At 37.6% G+C, this 10,118-nt stretch overlaps 1 pseudogene; it reads left to right on the top strand.

The window, feature by feature from the left end:
• Positions 1 to 7,004: 7,004 nt before the first annotated feature.
• LOC128778380 (60S ribosomal protein L36a-like) lies at positions 7,005 to 7,312 on the top strand (annotated as a pseudogene).
• The last annotated feature ends 2,806 nt before the right edge of the window (positions 7,313 to 10,118 follow it).

The raw sequence follows: 10,118 nt of genomic DNA, 5'->3' as shown, positions 1-10,118 counted from the left end.
GCTGCTGTCTTTGCATGTTCTTTGTCCCCCATACTGCTGGCTGGGAAAGGAAGATTATTCAAACCCTGGACACCTGGGTTGAAGATCATTGAGCAAAGCTGCTAACCTCAGACCACTCACCTCTGAACGTTTATGTGCAACAGAAGAAACCTTCCATATTACCTAAGTGACTGTATTGAATGATCTCTTTGCCCCCTACCCAATCAACTCCACCTGGCCCTGATTTTAGTCAATCAGGAGCCTCATTCCAAGGCTCATTTGAAGTAAAATAAGTTCAGAGGAGAGGAACTGGAAAGCAATGTAGCTAGAAATCATGTCCCAGAAGAGACCATTAGAAAGACATGGGAATGTATAACTTTAAGAAAAGAAAAAGAGGTACCAGAAGGAGTTCTCTTCATGTTCTTTAAGAATCATCACATATGAGAAAATAACCGCACTTGTGCCCTACTATATCAAATAAAGTGTGATTAATTTGCAGAATCCCCATAGAACAAATTTCAGCCTCATTAAAGGATAAGCCTTCTCATAATCACAACAACCCAAAGATCTGCAGGAATGCGATAGGTACCAAGGAGTCCTCTGTCACTGGAGGTATGCAAGCAAACTTTCATGTGAAAGAATGGGGAATACAAGTGCAGGATTCTTACTTAGCTGAGTCCTAAATCTTGCTCTGACAATAAGCAAATGTTATTTCTTAATATATGAACCAAGCCATCATTTTTAAAATGGGGTTGCTTTTATCTAACGGAGTTGTAAATAACAAAAGAGAAAATACACATAGAACACTTTCCAGTGGAGATGGTAGGTCATCCTGTTTGCTGGGGATATTAAAGTAGGGTTTAGGGGTGCGTGGGTGGCTCAGTCGGTTAAGCATCCGACTTCAGGTCAGGTCATGATCTCACTGTTCGTGAGTTCAAGCAGTGTGTTGGGTTCTGTGCTGACAGCTCAGAGCCTGGAGCCTGCTTCAAATTCTGTGACTCCCTCTCTCTCTGCCCCTCCCCTGTTCATTCTCTCTCTCTCTCTCTCTCTCTCTCTCTCTCTCTCTCTCTCTCTCAAAAATAAACAAACATTAAAAAGTGAAAAATAAATAAATAAATAATAAAGTAGGGTTTAATCATTAGATGGGGAAAGGTTGGTCCTGATCAACAATCCTATGAATCTGTGATTGTAAAATATTTATTTCCCTTTCAGCATGTAGAATGCTTCATGAAAAAGCCTGGCTAACAAAGTAAGCAAATCATTCCTCCCTTTGTGAATACCCATGTTTCAGTGACAATTAAGTTGAGTGACCCTCACTCACTCTCACCTCCAAGCCCACACCCATAGGACTGCTCAGAAACCTTGAGCATCTTTGTTGTATGGAAGAATTATACACCCCAGAGGTTCTTCCAAGAATGTTTTCTAATTTAGAATCCTATTTGGTCCAAACTTTGGAGAAAGTAATTCTAAAAGGCAAGTGTTTTCTGTGATACTGAAAGAGCAGACCTAGGCCGGCCGACTCCATCTTGTTCTGTATCCTCCATCTTGAGTGACTATGTCCCCAACATGGCCGCAGAAAGAGATTCCCGCTCAAACCTCAGACCACACCTCCTCCCCTTGAGTAACTTCCCACTCACCCTTCCAACTTCCCATTCAAACCATGCCTGGCGACCTGTGCAAAGGACTCTGACCCAATCGGCTAAGGCCATGACCATTACCCCGCCAACCACCCCTAGATCCCTATAAAACCTTTGTGCTTTTGAAACCCACTGTCTCTCTCCGGCATCTCACCGCTGCGTCAGTGCAGGTAGCTCGAGCTAGCTCGAATAAAGGCTCTTTGCTCTTGCATCCGACTCGGCTCCCTGGTGGTCTTTGGGGATCACGAATTCTGGGCATAACATTACGTATGAAATGATATTGGAGCATCAAGAGAACTACGTTTGGGTCTAATGACTGACTGACATGAACTTTCAGATCTTGAACAAGTTTCCACAGCTTTAGAATTGGTATCCAAGTCTAAAATACAAGGGGGTTAGGGAATCTAAGTGTCTTTCCATGTTCAGAAAGCTATTATTTTAATTCAAAAAAATAAAATGAGCCACTTCTTAGAAGTCTAGATCATTCCTACAAGTTCAAAAACTACAGAAGCCCAGCATATAGGATCTACAACAATAACCTGGGGAATCCAGGATATATCACACAGTCACTTCACATAAATAATAAAGTTTTGTGAGCAGAGAGACATAATCCCTTCTCACATGAGCAGTATAGTCATGAGTAGGGACATCAGGACCTTTAAATTTCAAAAGAGTTATATCCTAGGAGCTTGTTCACAAAGAACCAAAAGATGCCAGTGCAGAGATGATTTGTCTCTATTGGGTAATATGGATGGTGGTTAAAAATATGTGATGAGTTTAAATCCAAGCCCTGCCCAACCCATTTTTGTTGATCTTGAAGTCATTTTCTAGGCCTCACTTTCTTTCCCTAAAAAGGTCCACCCAATTGTTTTTGTTTTGTTTTTAATGACAAATGAGGCAATGATTGTAAAATTCTTAGCACTTTGAATACCAATTTATCCACTGAATTCTTCTTACCTGTTTAAGGGTAGGGACTATGATTATCCTATTGGACAGTATTCCCAGAAGGTAGTCCTTTCATAGTACGTAACAAGTGCTCAAGAAACTTTCAGATAAAGGATTTCACGTGCCCAAAGTTCAACGGAGCTGCTACAATGATGAAGCCTTCTGACCCTCTTCTCTAATTGCCTGATCCCTCTTTGACCAGTAGATCAAAAGAGGTAGCATCACTATTCTTACCATCCCCCTTTTCTTCTACATCTGCCTTTATGTAGTTTAGCCATATTTATTGCATGTGTATGACCATTGGGCCCAAATTCAGATGGTGCAAAACGACCTGTTCTTAGTCATATTCCAAGTTTCCTGCATTATAATCCTGAAATGTTAGGGCTTTGATTTGGCGGTATTAAGTCAATTCTTCATTTTATTTGGACACTGATGGAATTCAGCACAGGTGGAATCAACTAGATATGGTAATAAAACCTATGAGCAATTTGACGAGTCATTAGAATTATAACAGGCTCTCACTGCACCACCACCCCCAAATAGGGTACTAAGAACACTCTGTTTATAGATGTATTTTCTACCAAGTCAATCACCATTTATGAGATTTTTATGCTAGTTTACACAGCTGGAATTTTACATAAGCCAATTTAGACATACTTATGCCTTGGGAATCAAGGCAATTATAACAATAATACCAAAAGACTACTTTTTAAATAATCAACATCATTATTATAATTACTTAGCCAACAAAAAGGAATGCTTTAAAAGTAGCAGGTTTTTATAGCCAGGGTATTATTAAATATGAATCCCAGAAGGATACATTCATAGAAGAATGAACAATGTGTTCTATTAAAAAATAGTAATTTGTTGACAAAGTCTGCACATAAACGATGTGCTTTATGCAAACCAATTTGGCTTTCCTATTACCAAACTCCTTTTGCAAAAAGTTTAGGAATTTTTCTTTTCATACCTCTAATTATTGACAGACAAAGTCTGTTTTTTTTTTTATTTTTCCAAAATAGGGATAATTGTATATGAATTATTTTAAATTCATATAAAATTGTACTTCTACCTTACCAGGCCACTTCCCGTAGTGAAAATACAGAAATCCTTTATTATTAGCTAGACCTATGATGAGGTTTTTTTTTGGAGAGGGGGTGTGACAGTGGGGTTTGTGGGGTCTGGAACCGATGACCAAGAAAGAATTCTTGAAGACGTCTTTGGTACAAAAAGGTGATTTTATTGAAGCACGGGGACAGGACCCATGGGCAGGAAAGATGCTGCCCCTGGACCATGAGGAGAGACTGGGTTATATACTATAGGCTTGGGGAAGGTAAAGTCCAGGGGAAGTTTCCAGTGGGATTTTCATATGCTAAAGAAGACTCCCAAGGTAGTGGAGACACCTAGCTATCTTTAAGCTAAAGTGGTTTCCCTCTAGCAAAGCATTAAGACAGTGGGGGAGTTCTAGAAAAACGTCTTACTCTGCCAGCCTCAAGTATTTGTCAATGGGCTGTAGGTTATAAGGAAATTTAGTTCTAGCTGCCATTCCCTTCTGCCTTTGTTTCCCCAGCACTATGGAGGGGTGATGGGGACCAGTGTCCTGCAGAACTATGATCTCTATCAGTTAACCATTTGTTCACCCCTTTCCTTCGTTCTTGGGCAGCCAGGAGTGCCTAAGGAATATCACACATATCCCGGGGTAGGGGCGGGGAGGGGGAGGTTGGCCTGTCAGCTTACCACATGCTCCCTTATCGACCTATATATGCTGTTCAGTATGGTAGCCATCAGCCACATGCAGCTACTAGGCACTTAACATGTGGCTGGTAAAACTGAGAAATTTGATTATTAGCGTTACTTTATTTTTATTTATTTAAATTTTGAAACTGAAGCAATATAAGATACTTTTCCATCAAGCATAACTTTATGATTTCAGTAATACTACATTCCTCTTTAACTGTCAAAAATTCAGCATCCAAATAGAACTGTAAAGTCTAATACACCAGATTCCAAAGACTTAAAAATAATGGGAAATATTTTACTAATCATTTTATGGTGGTTATTTGCTGAAACAGTAATGTTTTTGTAATGTTGTGTTAAATAAAATGTATCATAATAGTGTTTCCCTATTTTTTACTTTAATGTAACTACTAGAAAATTTTTATTATGTATATAGTTTATTTTTCTATTGAACAGTACTGATCTAGCAATCTAGAAATATCTACTTACTTTAGTTCTACTTCCTATAATGCAGTTGAGCTTACATTTTTACACTGGCAAAACAGAAAAAAAACAAACATATTTTTTTTAAGAAAGTCTAGAGAGCAATCAAAAGCAGGAAGGGGAATGCCTGGGTGGCTCAATCAGTTGTGTAAAAATCTTGATTTCTACTCAGGTCATGATCCCAGGGTCATGGGATCAAGCCCTATGTCAAGCCCTGCAATGGGAGTGGAGCCTGTTAAGATTCTCTCTCCCTCTCCCTCCTTCCCTCTCCCTGCCTCCCTCTCTCCCTTTCCCTTTCTCCCTCTGCCCCTCTCCCCCTCATGTGAGTGTGTTCTCTCTCTCTCTCTCTCTCTCTCTCTCTCTCTCTCTCTCTCTCAAAAAACAAAAAAAATGTGGGAAGGAATTAGAAGAAAGTTGGCCCTTGAAAGAAAGAACTTTCCTGGAAAAGGTACACATTTATTAAACTCTGCAACTGTGGGCATTCCCTAATCTTCAGGGAATTGGGTGGAGAGAATTCATGCAAGAAGTCATAGTCATAATGAATTGAGAAGTCAGAGGATGGAGTTTAGAGAGGTGCCACAGCAGCTAGAAAATGAAAGGAAAATCTAGGAAAGGCAGGATAGAGGGAAGCCCCTAAATCTGTATATGAATACCACTCAAATCCTTGGTTCTTCCATGAGTAAGTACCTGGGATATGCCAAGATTTACAGTATAAAACAACAGCTACAAAACTAAAAGGAATTCAACACAGATCTCAACCTCTACCCTCTGCAAGGGAGACCATTTGGTGCTTAAGTGCACTGCCTACTACAACAAAAATGAACACTCTTTAGGGGAAAAGAGAATCAGAGTCCCTATAATGTTTCGTTAGGGACATGTAGTATGATGTAGTGGTGAGTCACACACAGAGAATTGGACAACAAGGCTGTTCTTCCCAGGAAGCAGCTTTATTCATACCAGCGCAGGCTCAGCAGGCTAAGACCCCAAAAAGCTGAGCCCTGAGCACAGGAGGGAGGGGGGAGGGCTGCCTTTGTACAAGTTTTGCTTCTTTGTCTCCCGTATATGGTAACATATAGTCTGAATGGGTTGTCTATGTTACAGAGTCCTGAGGAATGTTGTGCACTCACACATAGCCAGGCTGCCTTCCCAGGTCTTGAGGTTTTCACCACATTCCTTAGGGAGAGGCTCTACCACAGTAAAATTAGACTCAAAGAGACAGGAAAATGTAATCCATACTGACAAGAAAAAGAAGTCAATAGCTCCTGAACCTAAAATGTTCAAGATATTGTGATGTGGGAAACAAAGGCAGAAGGAAATGGTAAATAAAATTAAATTTCCTTATAACCTACAGCCCATTGACAGATAGTTGCGGCAGGCAGAGTATAAACATTTCTCCAGAACTCCCTACTGTCTTATTGTCAATGCTTTGCTAGAGGGAAAAAATAACCTTAGCTTGACAATAGCTAGGCCCAAATCAAGTGAGTCTTCTTTAGCATATGAAAATCCCTTTTAAAACTTCCCCACGACTTTACCTTCCCCCACTCCCAAGTATACAGTCATTCCTCACAATTCCAGGTGGGTCCTGTTCCTGGGCTTCAATAAAACTACAGTTTTGCACCCAAGATGTCTCGAGAATTCTTTCTTGGCCTTGGGCTCTGAACCCCAACACTTCAAACCACATCAAGCTGGAATTAGCAGACAAGGCTTGAAAGGACTTAGTAAATCTAGATTTTCAAATGTAAAGGAAAATATGCCCCAATAAAGAGACAGGGAAATTAGGCAGAAAAATGTAAACTTAAACTTATTCTTATAAGAATAAAATGAAAATTCTAAACCTGAAAAGCAAAATATCTGAAATGATATTTTTACTTGATGTTTTACTTGAAAGGTCTGAAAAAGCAAACTGGAGGGGATCCTGGGTGGCTCAGTCTGCTAAACATCCAATTCTTGATTTTGGCTCAGGTCATGATCTCAGGGTTTGTGAGTTCGAGCCCTGTGTTAGACTCCACACTGACAGTGCAGAGTCTACTTGGAATTATTATCTCTCTCCTCTCTTTCTGCCCCTCCCCTGCTTGTGCTCTCTCAAAATAAAAATAAAGAAATAAATAAACATTTGTAAAAAAGATTAAAGAGAATCAAGATTAAACAATAACATAACCTTACAGGCTCGTGGGACAATATCAAATGGTGTAAAATGCATGTAAGGGCATCCTGCCTAATAACATGCCTGCAAATATTGTGAACATTCCTAAAACCTACTGGTCTTTCTGTTAAGAAGGATGGCAAGTACCAATCCCACAAAATGACACATATAAGAAGTCCAAGAATTCTCTGTATGCCTAGGGAAAGTTATATTATGACAGGAAGTAGAGTGATTTTCTGGAAAAAGACAGAAACTACAAAGAAGATTGTGCTAAGGTTTGAATATGTTGAGCCACCTGTAGATCTCAGAGAATGTTGGCTATTCAAAGATTCAAGCATTTGAGCTGGGAGGAGAAAAGAAAATGAAGGGCCAAATGACCCAAGACTAAGCCTTATCTTTTATTATGAAGACAATAAAATTTTTAGTTTACATATATTTAGTTTACCATATATACATGGGGAGTGGTGTGGGGAGGAGAGTTCTAGAGTAGGGAAAAGAAAAACATGACAGAAAAAAAATGAGGGGAAAACTGGTCAAATATTTCCCAAAGTTGGGAAAAACACAAATTTGCAGATCCAAGAAATTCATCACATCCCAGTTAGGATAATTACAAAGAAAACCAACCTATACTTATTATAATCCAGCTTCTGAAAACCAAAGGTAAGCAGATATCCTGAAAGTAGCCAGAGGAAAAAGATAACTTACATACAGGGGACATTATAGTCCCTATCATAAGAATTATAGCTGGTATCTCCACAAAAGGAGGCTAGAAGACAAGGGAACAAAGTTTAAACTGTTAAAAGAAAACTTATTTTACCCGGAATCCTATGCCCAGTAAAAATCACTGTCAAAATAAAGATATTTCAGATAAATTGGAACTATAAGAATTTATTACAGAAGATCTGCCCTTCAAGGAATAGTAAATCCTATTGTTCAAATGTAGGGAAAATGATGATAGATTAAAACTTAGCATTATAGAAACTAATGCAGATCACCAGAAATCATAAATGTATGTTTTAATATTAAAAAGTCTATATATTTTTCTTTTATTTAAAAGACCTGTGGAGGCACCTGGGTGGCTCAATCAGTTGAGCATCCAGCTTTTGATTTGGCTCAGGTCATGATCACATGGTTGATGAGTTCCAGCCCTGTGTCAGTTTCTCTGCTGACAGTGTGGAGCCTGCTTGAGATTCAATCTCTCTCCTTCTGTGACATATACCCACGTGCATGCTCTCTCTCAAAAACAAACTTAAAAAAATAAAATAAATAAAAGACATGTGACTGCTTACATGAATAATTTTAACTTTCAACACTACATATCGTGCTGTTTCATAGGTGTGTATCATAGTGCATACATAGGTGTAACATATAGGGTCAACATCCCCATGGATGAATGGTCAAATAGGCCAAAGGTGTTGCAAGTTTTACATGGATTTGTAAGATAGAACTAACTCTAAGTGCACTGTGATAGATTAAAAATGCATATTGTTATCTCTAGGGAACCATCAAAAACATAGAGCTGAAACGTATAGCTAAAAATCCAATAAAATGGACTACTAAAACTATTTGATTAGACTAAAAATAATCAGGAAAGAATAGGGAAACAATAATAAATATATAAGTGAGGTAGTCTGAATTAATGGAAACAAACAGAAATGATACACTTAAATCTACCTAATCAATAATTACATTAAACAAAAATGGATTGAATACTCCAATTAAGAATGAAAAAGGATTGACTGGATATAAAAAGAACTATATGCTGTCTACAAAGAATGCCATTTAAATTAATAATAATTTAAAACTAGAAGAATGAAAAATGACTTGCCATGCAAATAAACATAATAAAGCCAGACTGACTATTAATAGTGGACAAAATAGAATTTAAGGCAAGGAGTATTACAAGAGATAAAGAAGATTATTTCATAGTAATAAAACTGGTAGTTTTTCAGAAAGACAATAATCATAAATGACCATAATCATAAATATATGTGCCTAATAAAAGATCTTCAAAAAACATCAAGCAAAATTTAAAGACCTAAAGGGGAAAATAGACAAATCCACAATAGTCAGTAGCAACTTTAACATTCCTCTCTGTGTAACTTAGAGTAATCAAACCAAAAAAAAAAAAAGTAATAATCAAATCAAATCATCAAATAAATCAGAAAGCACATAGAAAATCTGAACCTCTTAATCACTTTGACCTAGATAACATTATAGAGCACTAAATTTAGTAACTTCAAACTACCCATTCTTTTCAAGTGTACATAGAATGTTCCAAAAAGCAGATGTTGGGCCATAAAAGAAAAAATTCTCGAAGTTTTATAAGATTCTGGCTACAATGGAATTAAATGAGAAGTCAATAAAAGTAAGATATCTATAAAAGCCATATATATATATATATATATATATATATATATATATATATATATGAAGTAAACAGTACACATAGAAATAATAATCCATGAGTGAAAGAAGTTATGGGGAAATTAAAAAGTATTTCAAGGTGACATCAAAATTTGTTGAATGTAGCTAAAGCAGTGTTTAGGGAGAAAGGTGTGACCTCAAATGCTTATATTAGAAAGGGGAATGCGTTTATAATCAACAATCTGTTTCCAACCTAAAAAGCTAGGCAAATAAAATCCAACACAGGTACAAGAAATAAAATGCTACAGGTAAGAACAAATAGAAAAAGTTAAAGCCCAAAGCAAGTTCTTTGAAACGATTAATAAAACTGATTAACTCCTCACAAAATAATCATAAAAAACAGGAAAGCCACAATTACCAACCTGAGGAGTGAAAGAGAAAACAGCACTAAAAACCCTGTAGCTATTAGAAAGGATAGGACAAATACAGTGTTACTTAGAAAAATAAAAGGGGGGCAGAGAAGTTACAGTAGGCTTCCTTTCTGTAGGAAAGAAGGGGAAATAAACTTACAGAAATCTCGTGTGCACAAAAAGCAAAGTAGAAAAGATGAATCATAAATGAGACAGACTGGTCACCTACAGCGTATGTCCAGGATGGAAGGGTTGGGGGGATGGTAACTGGATAGAAGGGATGGCAGACGTTGGAAAAGTGATACATTCTAAGTGTAGTTTTTTGTATAGTCCTGGCTTTTAGAATCCTATTATTTTAATATGCTTATAAACAAAATCAACAAAGGTGGTGGGGGTGAGAATAAAGTGAAATAAAAA

The sequence above is a fragment of the Panthera pardus genome, unplaced genomic scaffold, assembly GCF_024362965.1.
Source record: "Panthera pardus isolate Hobbes unplaced genomic scaffold, ASM2436296v1 HiC_scaffold_2, whole genome shotgun sequence".
Taxonomy (NCBI): Eukaryota; Metazoa; Chordata; class Mammalia; order Carnivora; family Felidae; genus Panthera; species Panthera pardus.
The sequence above is the reverse complement of the archived record's forward strand: the minus strand, read 5'-3'. Positions and strand labels throughout refer to the sequence as shown.